We start from the raw sequence: 12,490 nt of genomic DNA on the forward strand, positions 1-12,490 counted from the left end.
AATATGGACCAAAATCTCTGTTTCCAGCACCTTGTTGAATCTGTGCCATTAAGAATTAAAGCAACTGTGAAAGCAAAACGGGTCCAGACTGATACTATTAGGGTGGAAGTGTCCAGTGAATGCATATGGCCTGATTCTCTTACTCGTGTCATATAGGTTGTGTCTAAAACTATTTATCCATGCACTTTCAACTCTCTGTGTAAAGAGGTCTATGTACACAACTATATAGTGACTTCATTTTATGCTGTTGCTAAGTGCCTGCCGGTCATAGGTGGTAGTTTGATTGTATCTATTATTGTAGAGTGTTTACCTTACAATATAAAGCACATTGAGGTGACTGAAGTTGTGATTTGATACTGTATAAAAAAACTGAAATAAATGAATTTTTAAAAAAAATGTAAATTCTCAGGTAATTTTTCTCTATGATGGTTATTATGTCATCGGTGTCACACAGTGAAACATCACAGACCAGCCTTATCTAAATAACAAAAATACCAACATGCATTTTGGCATATAATATAAATGCATGTTGTACTGAGTGAACATCTATATCTACCAAATGTCCCACACATCCATTTGTCTTCTTTTTCCTCTGGTGCAGGTCATGATGGTGCTGACCACTACATTTGTTGTCATGGAGGTTTTGTGGGCTTTGTGTGATCTGTATAGCATATAGAAATAAACAATATGAGCTGAAGATGTGAAAAGAGGCAGGCAGCCCTTATCCTCTGACAAGAAACAAGTGTAGCATGATGCATAACACAGCATGGAAGAGGAATAAAGATCAAGCTGTCCTGCTGCTTCACTTCTTTACTGTAAGACATAGAAATATCTGCTCTGCATTATCTGACAAAGTATGCATGCAATTTTTGCTGAATTTATTACAGTGCTTTGTCATTCTGACATTAAATTAAAGTTTCTATGTTTAATAAATATTTAAGTTCATTGGTAAAGGTTAATTAATTTTAAAGCTATAGAGACGGGAGGTTAATTCCTGTACGGATTTACAATGCTTCAGCTTATTGTGTGTTTTCGGGGCCTAAATTTGTTTACACATTGACAAAATGAGAAAAATCCTTAAGGAGAAATTTCCTGTGACATGTGAATCAATGGTTTGTATGTAGCAGACTGAACTACATTTAGTTTCAGCTCTGTCTGTAACACAGATTGAGCTGTAAAAGTAACAATAATGGTAAGATTTGACAAACAGTTATGTAAATCTACAGGAAATTAATCTCAGTGTAATCTCAACTAAAGAAATGGGTAGCTGTAGTATAAGCCTGTGTGTATACGTGCACCTATGTTAGTATGCATCTGAAAATCTCTTATCTTTTTGAATAGTATTCACTTTTCCATAATCTGTTTGTGAATCTGCACAACCACACAGAAGTTTTTAGTTATTTTGGCTGATTAGACCTACAGTCATGTTGTACAGAGATTAATTAAATGGTGCAGGGCAGGTGGAGGAGTACAAGATTACAAGCAGTCAGGGCAGGCAAACACCACAATAGTAGCAGGCAAAGAAAATCTGGGCATTGAAAGAAGGAAAATGCTGCAAGGCAGGTCTGATAACTGGTCAACTGAGAGAAGAGCCAAAGATCTTAGGCAGACAGCCCAAGGGCTGGTGAGCACATGCACAGATCCAGTGGATGGTTTTGTGGTTTGTGAGCAGGAGAAACAGAGACTTCAGGTAGATGGCCTAAAGGCAGGGCAGCCGTTGAATGTGGAATACGTCTACTGGCCAGCGGGATGTAGTGAGGCTGGATCCTCTTTGGGGAAAGCTGGGTGAGCTGAATTGTTCAGTTAAGTGCAGGTTGTGGGGTGATCAAAATCCTGGAGACCAGAGCTTTAAGAAACCTGCCATGAACCAGAAGACAGAAGATCGCTGGCAGTCTGAGGATTGACCTACACAACTGACTCTAAGGTGGACGAGAGGCCAATCAGGTTATCAGACAATTCAAGGACAATTTTTCTACCTAAACTGCTCCTCTGTTGGCCAACTAAGTGTCAGGCAAAGCAATGCTAAAAGTTTAACTTGCTGCTAGCAATCATATTGACTAATAGCTATAGTGGTGCTAGCTAACTGGCAGAACTAACCAGGTGGGAGGACTAGGCAAGTAGTAAAGGTGGTGGCTGAGGCAGAGGATCATGTATAAGGATGACATGCAAAAATTTTCAACAATCTCCTGTTTCCAAATGGATCTTTCCAAATGTTGAACTTCAGAGTTCTCAGAAAAAGTGTCTAAACGTATCAAGTCCCTCCAGGAAATATTGAGAATATCAGAATATCGAGAAAGTTGCCAGATTAATTCATGTCAGTCTGTGCTATCAGAAGTTCCTCCTCCATGACTTTCTCAACCTGACAATACCCCCAGATGAAATCAGCAGCCCTCCACCCCGTCTGTGTACAGCTGTCCAGGAAATGGCTTTGTCTAATGGTTTACCAGAGCTGAACTGAAAAAGCAAAACAAAACCCAAATGTATAAGCCAGGTCTAAGTAATAAAATGAGTATTTGACTAGATTTAGCTGCTTCATGTTTGGGTGTTAGCAGCGTCACTCCATGTCCTCCTACCTCAAGTACACAACTACACTGGATGAAAGATGTTTTCAAGCATTTCAAGCCTGTCAGATGTGATGCTTAGAACAATCATGCTTTTACCTGACAAGTCCTGTCTTAAAGCAGCCACACCCAACGTGGGGCTTGAACCCACGACCCTGAGATTAAGAGTCTCATGCTCTACTGACTGAGCGAGCTGGGCTTGAGCTGCTGCATTAGGAAATATCATAAGATATGTTAAGCTGAACCATGAGAAGGGCTCTTCTCTCTGAAAGGACCATGACAGCATAACTGGATCTGAACAGAGGAGATCAAACTGGAGATGATGTTTGGTCAGAATGCACCACCCAGCATATCATATCATCTGCACTGGTCCGTCATGGTAAAGAGAGAGATCCAACTGTAAAAGCAAAGCTCTTAAATCACCGGTCGATCTATGTACCCACCCTCACCTCTGGTCATGAGCTGTGGGTAGTGACCGAAAGAATTAGATCGCAGACACAAGTGTTGGAAATTAACTTTCTCCGAACAGTGGCTGGCCTCTCCCTTAGAGATAGGGTGAGACGTTCAGCCATCTGGGAGGGGCTCAGAGTAGAGCCGCTGCTCCTCCACATCGAAAGGAGCCAGCTGAGGTGGTTCGGGCATCTGACAAGGATACCTCCTGGGCGCCTCCTGGGTGAGGTGTTCTGGGCATGTCCCACCGGGAGGAGGCCCCGGGGCAGACCCAGGACACACTGAAGGGATTATATCTCTCGGCTGGTCTGGGAGCACCTTGGTCTTCCCCCAGATAAGCTGGAGGAGGTGGTTGGGGAGAGGGCTGGGCTTCTCTGCTTGGGCTGCTGCCCTCGTGACCCGGCCCCAGATAAGTGAAAGAAGATGGATGGATGCATGGATGATGGATGATTGGTGTATAATCACTTTATACCAAGCATGTTTTCCTTACTGGTTAAATAACTGAATAAATAAACATTTTATTTTTATTAATATATTCAATTGCATTTTACTTAAAATCTTTGCTTCATGTTTATTGAGTTGAAGAATATTTTTTCTGCAAGAATCAATGCTTTACTTAATAGGCTGCCACCTCAAATGGTGACAAAACCTGGCTCACAAGGAAAGAAAAAACAATTTCCAAGTAGAAATAGGATGAACTCAACCATATTCTATTTTTATATATAAGTAAGTTGATTTGTCTCTCTGTGTGATCCACTGCATCATGTGGCACAATTAAACAGCACAGATAAACAGAAATATAAAACACTCGTTGTGCAGCTTCACGGAATTTACACACCGTGACAAGACTTCAAAATTAGCATGAACTCGTCTCTAGTGACGGTAGAAGTATGAAAATGTGCGGGACCAGTAATCAACTCGTGGTCGCTGAAGCGAATCCGAGTCTGCAGTGCTCTTTCCCTCTCTCTCTCTCTCTCTCTCTTTGTCCCTCCCTCCCTTCAGCTTCAGTCAGTTGCCAGTTTATTGCTGCCTCTCTCATCCTCCTCAACGCTTGGCTCTTCAGTGTTTAAACTTTCCTTGAAAGAGACTTACCTCCCAGCATCCTCCACTACAGTTATTAAACCCTGTCTTTGCCTTGAACTTGAGCCAGGATTGATTGTCACTTTCCCCTCGTGCGTGGCTGCAGGACGCGTCTCGGTGCGCGCACAATGGAAAGGAGAACGCGTCCGGTGCGTCCGCCCCGGTCCACCTCCTGTGCTGCTACTGCTGCTGCTTTTGTCTCCGGGACAAACTGACAAAACCCTGCCCAGGAGGCAGACGCACATCCCGGGCTGGAGGATTTGCGTGCCCCCACTCAGAAGATAAACCAGAAACGGAGACTGAGTCGTAAACCCCGAGAGAGAGAGAGGACATGGACGTACTGTAGCCAGCAATAAGAATATAAGGAGGATGTTGCCCAGCTATAATTAGACATAGAGCTCAAACTGCAGGGAGGCAGAACAACAAACAGTCTTCACTGGTGAGTACACCTTTTTTTCTTATTTTTAATTACCTAAATGCGCTGAAGGGGATGTTCAAGCGCGCCCTTGCATCCTTGACACCAACAGCAGAGGTCATCTGCGCTGCTGGAGGTATTTGAAGAGGAATAGACGGAGAAAGTTGGAGGACGTAGTACAGACGGCATGCTGAAGGCGTTATGAGTCAACTTTTCAAAGTCATTTTAATCTCAGTTAGAGTACCCGGCCCTCACAGGGGTCACAACCGCAGAGTAGCATCGTTGTTCGCACATAATAAAGAAAAAAACGTGAACAAATGAGGAAACTTTGCAGATGAATGGAGCCGAGTTACTGCTGTGTTGACGCGTCGCATTGTTTTATGTGAAGAGAAAATAAAAACGTCACGGTTACAACATGTAATCTAAACTGGACTATACTATTACTATTTCTGATATTTCCGAGTTAGTTACTGGAACATTATGTCAAGTTTTTATTTTATTTTTATTTTTTTCGTTGAAACAAAGTGGGATTCTGTTGCTTTCCACGTTTTTTGTTTTGTTTTTGTTTTCCTTCCTTTCCTTTGCATGGGGGCGGAATGATGACATTCAAAAAGGGTGTGCTCAGGTCTGTCCTCGCGCGCCGCTGGCTCTCAGTCAGAGCGGGTGTGGCCGTCCGCGTGTACGTCCCTGCTCCGCTCAGCAGCAAATACCTGCACCAAACTGGGAATGAAATAATCCAGCACCCGTGCGCGCGCACACACATACACACACAGTGTGGCGCGTGCGCACGTGTTTATTCATTGAACGTCCGTTAATCCACCTGTCTCCAGGGAGGATTAGGGCGCTTTGGGACATTTTGGGACCTGTTTTTCTTTTTTCCTGTTTTTTTACACTCGCCTTTCAACAACATAATTCCTTCAGCTCTACTACCCCCCCAGAGAAAAGGAGCCACAAGTGTCGTTAAACACGCAGTATGTGGTGGAAGCGCCTGGCTGCTGCTGCTGCTGCTGCTGTGGCTTGCGTGCAAATAATTTTGGGAGCCCAAAATGGGTTGGTGTTCCGCTGATGGGGTGTGAAACTCTGACATGTGTCAGCACAGAAGAATTGTGGCTATAAAATGAACTCATCAGGATACTCGTATTTAACAGGGCTCACGACAGAGACAGATATTTATTCAGTTTCAAAGTCATTTCTCATACCCTGAATGCTCAAGCACCTGCTGGCTCTACTGGCATGAAAATGGAAGGCGATATTGGCAAAGGGTTGGTCCTCTCTCGGTCTGCATGTTTGTGTCTGTTTCTCTCTCTCCCTCTCTTCCTCTGCAGTGCCATAATTCCTAAGGCTTGCTTCATTTGGCTGCTTTAGTGTGGCTCTCCCAGTGTTAAAGTGAGGGTTTGATTCCCACTGGTGATTAAATACTGCAGTTTCCATTTATCGACAAACATGCTCCAATGCTCAGTAATTGACTTTCAACACCCCCACCTGCCAAAAACCTAAGTTTGTTTTTTTTTCTGAGGTAGGACTGCGTAGCACATGATTTCATTCATTTTCTGCTTCTGCCGTGCCTGCCACCAGAAGTGGATATGCAAAACAGCCATCTCTGTCTCTTTTCGTTTTTCACACTGTGCTTGTCGGAGTGGACGAGTGAGGAGACGGTGATTGACTAATGGTTAGAAATACAGTTGGACTCAGAATGGCTCATTAGCTGAGGGACTGGGCACGTCAGACCAGCCACAGGCATGGATCCATGAATATCGCTCTCTGTATCGCACACTCGGACTTACTTTGTTCTGCCTCAGGATATTCCCTTTTGAAAATGCCACACCTACCCCCCCCCCCCCACACACACACACCTTTCATTGGATTAATAAATTCAAGAAAAAAATCTACAGGAAAAGACCTTCTCTGAATGACTGGGTGATAGAAAAGAGCAGTAACTGTAGAGGAGGAGATCAGAGTGCTGGAAAATAGATTTAGGAATGGAATGAACTGGAATTTGATTGTGTGGTGGACTCGTGGGGGGGGGGGTGTTCATCTCTGCAGACATGTATGGACAAACCGCAGCAAATCATTCATTGTCTGTGTGCTGCATACAATTATCTTTCTGGCTGTGCGCAGCTCCCTGCAGGCTGTGTTTTCTGCTGTTGTATCCCTGAGGAGCACTTTGACTTTCGGACATTGACTTAGTATTGTTTTGTCAGGGTTAAGGTAAAAACCCTTTAAGATTAAATAGCTGAGCTTCTCAAAGCTTCAAAAATGCTTTTCACAGAATTCAGCAGCATTAAAATCCCTGTCGAGAGACAGGCGGCGTTAGGCCTTCTATCTCAAGCTGCCTTTGTTAACTTCTCGTGGCAATTTGTGATGAGGTCACGACTTCTAATCTGTTGATTGGTGTCAGTGAATGTAATGTATGTTGTCAACAACATATTTACATTTTGCATGTCCACAAATACAAATTTGTGTTGTGCTTTTCCTTCAGCTAAAGCCCTAACTGTAACTGTCTGGACACTGGCTTCTGCATGACCACTGGTTTCAGCATCAGGACTGCCATAACAAAAGATCATATATATCATATATATCTGTCCATTCAGATGTGTTAGGTAATAAAAAAGAATATGATTTGCGCCACGTATTGTTTAGAACATGGTACAATAGCATAATTTTGGAGAGGTATCCACAGAAGAGCTTCATCTATCTGGGTCGAAAGTCTCCTGGATAGATCGTGGGAAAGGTGTTATGGCCACGTCCAACCAAGCAAAGTCCCTAAAGGTAGACAATTGCTGCAAAGATCACATCTCCTAGCTAACTTTCTGGAGAAGGGGCATCTTGGTATTCCCCAGGAAGAACAGGCTGGACAGAGAAACCACCTCCCAGAATTTGTTAAGCAGTAGGTAATGCATTAAAGGATGGATTTAGAGGGTCCTGGATAGTCGAGGCCTCACCTAGAATGCAAGTCAGTCTAGTTCCAAATTACACAAAGTCAGACTGTGGACAGTCCTGTTTTACTACATGGGTCTGAGATGTGTGCAGGTATTTGCATTTTTGGATAATCCTTTATTGATACCAACATTGTATTTGACTTTTTTTTGTAGGCCCACTTCATCATTTGTATTTTTGATTCTTTATCTGTTTTCTCTGTGGACAAAAGTAGACCTTCACAGGCCTTCCAGGACACGTCGCTCTTAATCATATCACAGTGTAGAAAGAAAGCAGAACAATCTGAGAACAAGAGCTGAGAAAAAGTGTGTCTCAGCTGTCCAAAAAGTCCACTGTTATTAGTTTGAGTCAGTGTTTTGTCAGAAAAACATGCCAGCGTTGATGAAAGGGACTGATACGCTTGGAGGCATATGATTCAGATGAACTGGACACAGGTCTCACCTGGAACTCGATTCCCGTCATTATTTGTAATAGACTACTGTTGAATGTGGAGCTGCCAGGCAGGAGGAAAAAGTAAAGGCCACAGAAAAGATTCGTGGATGTAGTGAAGGAGGACATGCAGAAGGTTGGTGTGAGGATGCAAGTGAGAGGGTGAGATGGAGGCAGATGAACCCTGAAAGGAAAAAGAAAAAGAAGAGCACTATTTTTCTTCTACCCTGTTATCATTTGGAATATATATCAGAGAAAATATATCAGAGAATTAGTTGGACGTATAATGCATTGCAAGGTTCTGACTAATGCTTGTTGGTGACTTAAACATTAGTTTTTCTATCGAGGCTTTAGAATTTGACCACAGTTGCTTTGTGGTTTCCTCCAGTTACCTGTATTTTTAGATCCACAGCTAGCTGAGGCTGGACTAGGTTGCTTCATGTTACTGCATGAGGGACAGAATCAATCTTGTGGATTTGAATCCTGATTGCAGAACAGCACTCTTGCGCAGTTCCCATACAAATATGTTTCATTTAGCTTTAGTTCTCCTCCGTAGATTCATGCATGGTCGCGAGCTCAGACACAATTGCAGTGATTGCCAATTCTGATGTTCTATGGCAAACACCAATCAGATTCCTAAGTGCCAATCATTGAGCACAGGATCCACTAAAGGTTTTGTAGTGCTCCGCCGGTGCTAATCCTGTTCTGCCTTGCACAAAGGAGCAGATACCAGTCCTGCTGATGGGTTAAGGACCGTCTATGGTCCTGTCCAGCTCTCCTACAATAACTGTCTGTCTTTTGTCCATGTTCGTGGGACTGCTGAGAGACACTGCAAACCTTCTGGCAATGGCACATCTGGATGTGCCATCCTGGAGGAGTTGGATTACCTGTGCAATCTCTGTAGGGTCCACAGATTGCTGATCTCTACCCTATTCAGCTGCAAAACTAGTAAAAAAAAACCCCAGAAAAGATGAGGAGGCAGAGAATGCCAGTGGCCTCCACCTGTAAAACAATTCGCGTTGTGGGGGTTGTCTCAATCTTGCACCTGTTGTTAATTTCGTTAACATCAAAGCAGCTGAAACTAATTAGCGGCCCAGGTCAATATCCCAGAAGTTTAGGTGACTTGATGCTATACTCTGATTGAAAAGTGTTCCTTTAATTATAGGCCTGCTGTGGTTGCTTCAAAAAGGTCAAATTATATCAGATTTTTTTTTTTTAAACAACTTAAAAACTGAAAATGTAGCTATCAAAATGTCTGTTTTCCTCTGTTTTTTGCAAGACATTCTGAATTAGTGGCATGCTTTTGTGAGTCAGTAAAAAGGAGTGATTGCCAGCTGTGAAAGCAGTTCTAATACAGACTTTTTAAAAGAGGCTCTTAACTGTAAGAAAAATACTTTTTTTATGAGCTGCAATCATCTTTTGATCTTTAAATATTGATCACTGAACACTTATCAGAATGATAGTCTGTATTCTGGACATCAAAACTGCCTGCAGTGCTTCACACTGAAACCAATTACTTGTGCGGTTAGGATAGGGAGTTGAAACAAAAAAGGTGTATGAAATTAATATTTAAAAAGGTTTGAAGTAGTATCAAAAAATCCAAATGAGGATTTAGTTCTGTGTCTTTATTGCATCAACGGGGACTTAAATAGAGGGGAGATTTAATTATGGATGGATAGCGCAATAATTAAGGATTTACATGGCTGAAGATATGACAAAGGACACTGTTTCAGTCTGGTTAAATCACCAAACATTATTCCAGAGAAAGGCTTTAATGGCTTTCACTGGAGAAACAATGCAATACATTTATATGTTGGAAGCCTGTTTCTTTACACAGTAGTTGTTTTACAGTTTGATCTTAAAGTATTTGGACACTGTCATGTGTTACTGGATTGTATAGCTTTAACACTTTAAGATCCAAATCACCAGTGCGACTCATCCTGCAACAACAACAGCGAAGAAGTCATTCTTGAATTTTGCAATTAAAGGTAAGATCTAAGAAAGTAAGTGTTTCAGGTTTAGTTTTAGGGGTTTTATAAGTTTCACAAATTATTTTATTACCGATGTTAAAGTATATCGCATATAAGTTACGTTGGTTTTGTCAGTAACCGCTTGTATTCAACAGCTCATGGGCCAAATTTTTAAACTGGCCTCACAAGTTGCTACAACAAAAAAAAGAAAGACAATGTAATGAATGACTTATTGTGCAACAGTGAACGTTTGCCATCTTGTGCACATCTGCCTGCTCTTCTACCAGACCGCTTTCTTTTTCTCTTTCTCTCTTTTCTGCAACCCTTGACCTTGTCAGCTCTGCTCCTCAGACCTGAAACCTGTCCGATTAAGCTTCTGTGCCTGGGACTTCACCCATTATTTGCTCAGATTAGTTCCCCACACTGTGGATTTCTCTTGGTTAAGCCAGGGTTACCCCGCTGCTCTGCACAGCCAGCAGTGTGCCGGATTCTCCATGTGTCTCCAACCCTATTGTGCCCGAAAATAATTGTTCAGCTTTTATCTAACTAAAATCCCCCATCAAGCTAGTCCTGCCTCATGATAGAGCAGTCTTCAAAATATCTTACTTCAGTAGATGTTACTAGGCAACCTGGTGTGCAACAACCATTGAGCGCAGTGTTTTCCATTCATATCTGTGGAATCAAAATGACTTAAAAGTTCTACGTATAAATGGACATATTTTTGTTTTCCTTTTCATCCCATGCACCCCCAAATTCACGACATGATTAAAGAATCTGTTTTAGGAAATGTCATGAAATACGAAATCATGGGGTTTCATTTAAAAAGACAAATGTCTAAAATGGTGAATAAGTGTAATTAGAAAAGGTTTAAAATCAATCAATCCTGTTTTCCCGCCATTTTATTTTTTTTACCTGGAGTCAGGGTCCCATCTTAAACAACCTTAAATTAGACCATAGAGGAATGGGCTGGAAAAAAAAACATATTTCACATCATTGCATTAGCCTTGAAATAGGTTTAATTAAGCGTGCTCCTAGGTTTAAACATGTAAGTAAACTTACATGTAACTTGATTATTATTTTTACTTGCATTTTTTGCAAACCTAAAAAAAAAAAAAAAAGCGTATTACAGCTTTAACCTCCTAAGACCTGAACTCTTCCACGGCATGCATTTTTAATTTCTCTTTGATATTTGGTCATATTGGGGCCCAATGAATGTAAAAACAAAGAATTACCTTATTTTTGTTTTTAAGAAAAATGAGAGCCAAATATGAGGATATTCATTTAAAATTTTGATAGAACAGTAGCAGTATAATGTCCTCGTAAGTGGATATCAGGCCCTTGTAGAGCAAAATTCAGTATTTTGGTCTAAATAACCCAAAATGTGATGCCCACATATGTGGACGCCAGGTTAAAGGTGAGGAGACAGGAATACAGAGCCAACTATACAGTCTTGGGTTACTTTTATCACAGAGACCTTGAGAGGCTTCATATGTCTTGTGTATAGAGGTTTGTCTCTGACAGACAAGTAAACATGCTGCAGTGAGCTTAGAGGATTTGAAAACATAAAAAAGAGAAAAACTAAACTAAAGAGAAAAGAAGAACAAATCAGAGAAGGCAAACAAGATGCTGGCCTTTTGTGTTTTTTGACCTTTTCTGTCCTTTGCTGTGTGGATCAAATTAGATGGAACTGCCTCTGTCTGGTAGTTAAATTCACCAGGTCACCAGGGGCAGAAATAATCCGCTCTAATTCCAGTTGCCAACCTCAATGTATGGTTGTGAAAATCCCAACGGCTTTGTTATCTGTAAAGATGTGTGGCCACTTATTTAACATCGTTTAAGGTTTCTTTGTATTATCTGACTCACATATTACAGTGAATATGATGAAAGAGTATCCTCAGCCACAGCTGTTTTTGTGTAGCACTTATACAGAAGTACTATGGTGAGACAACAGTTAGTATGTGGCTGAAACTGTCTGTTACACAGTGGGTTTCAGTCAGTTTGTACATGTATCACATGATGAGAAAACACAGACAGACAGACATTTACATAGTGAGAAAACTGAAAGATCTTCTGTAATTCATATGATCAGCCTTTAGATCCACTACTGTAAGTGGTTAGATTTCATAGGATGGAGAAAAACACACACATCCAAGTCCAATTTCAAATAGCCAATACAAAGTAAAAGCCGATCACAAATTATTTTTTTAACCAAATTCCCATTTTTTTGTAACACCCACAGAACGCTGATGCTGATTTGAATAATTCTCTTGCCACAAGCTCCAGAGTGTCAAACTGCAGGCACATTCAACATTCAGTTCAAAGACAAACTGAAAATAAAGCTTCATGCTACTAGCATGAAGCACCCTCAGCTGGAGGAATAACTCAATTATCTGAAATGATTCTGTAAACAAGATTGGTTCATTTTGGATTCTGCTTAAAGCCTTTGCTGGGCATTTTAAACTTTTTTTTGTCCTCGGGTATAATGCCACAGTGAAAGCAGTTCAATAAAAAAGAAAATGTAAGACTGATGAGAAATAAATTGAATGTTCTCAGAGCAATGTAAAGGTTTGAACAATGTGAAAAGACCAGGGAAAAGAACAGTACCTCAAGGAAAATGAAAACTAAATTAAGATAATGATTTGGATATA

General features: G+C 41.4%; 1 protein-coding gene and 1 non-coding gene across 5 annotated transcripts in view; one reads left to right on the forward strand and one right to left on the reverse strand.

Moving 5' to 3' along the window:
• Positions 1-2,687: 2,687 nt before the first annotated feature.
• Positions 2,688-2,760, reverse strand: trnak-cuu. The gene has a single exon. It is a non-coding gene; the product is annotated as a tRNA-Lys (tRNA).
• Positions 2,761-3,986: 1,226 nt separating this feature from the next.
• The window catches only part of htr2cl1 (5-hydroxytryptamine (serotonin) receptor 2C, G protein-coupled-like 1), a 206,221-nt gene continuing 197,717 nt past the window's right edge, over positions 3,987-12,490 (forward strand). For 2 of the 4 annotated variants that reach the window (XM_040012521.1, XM_040012522.1), the window contains exon 1: positions 3,989-4,530. The gene's annotated coding sequence lies outside the window, so the exon portion shown is untranslated. Of the gene's footprint in view, positions 4,531-12,490 lie in introns of all 4 variants that reach the window. The other 2 variants (XM_040012525.1, XM_040012524.1) reach the window with 2 other exon arrangements.

The sequence above is a fragment of the Simochromis diagramma genome, unplaced genomic scaffold (genome assembly GCF_900408965.1).
Source record: "Simochromis diagramma unplaced genomic scaffold, fSimDia1.1 OVJJ01000612.1, whole genome shotgun sequence".
In the NCBI taxonomy this organism is placed as follows: domain Eukaryota; kingdom Metazoa; phylum Chordata; class Actinopteri; order Cichliformes; family Cichlidae; genus Simochromis; species Simochromis diagramma.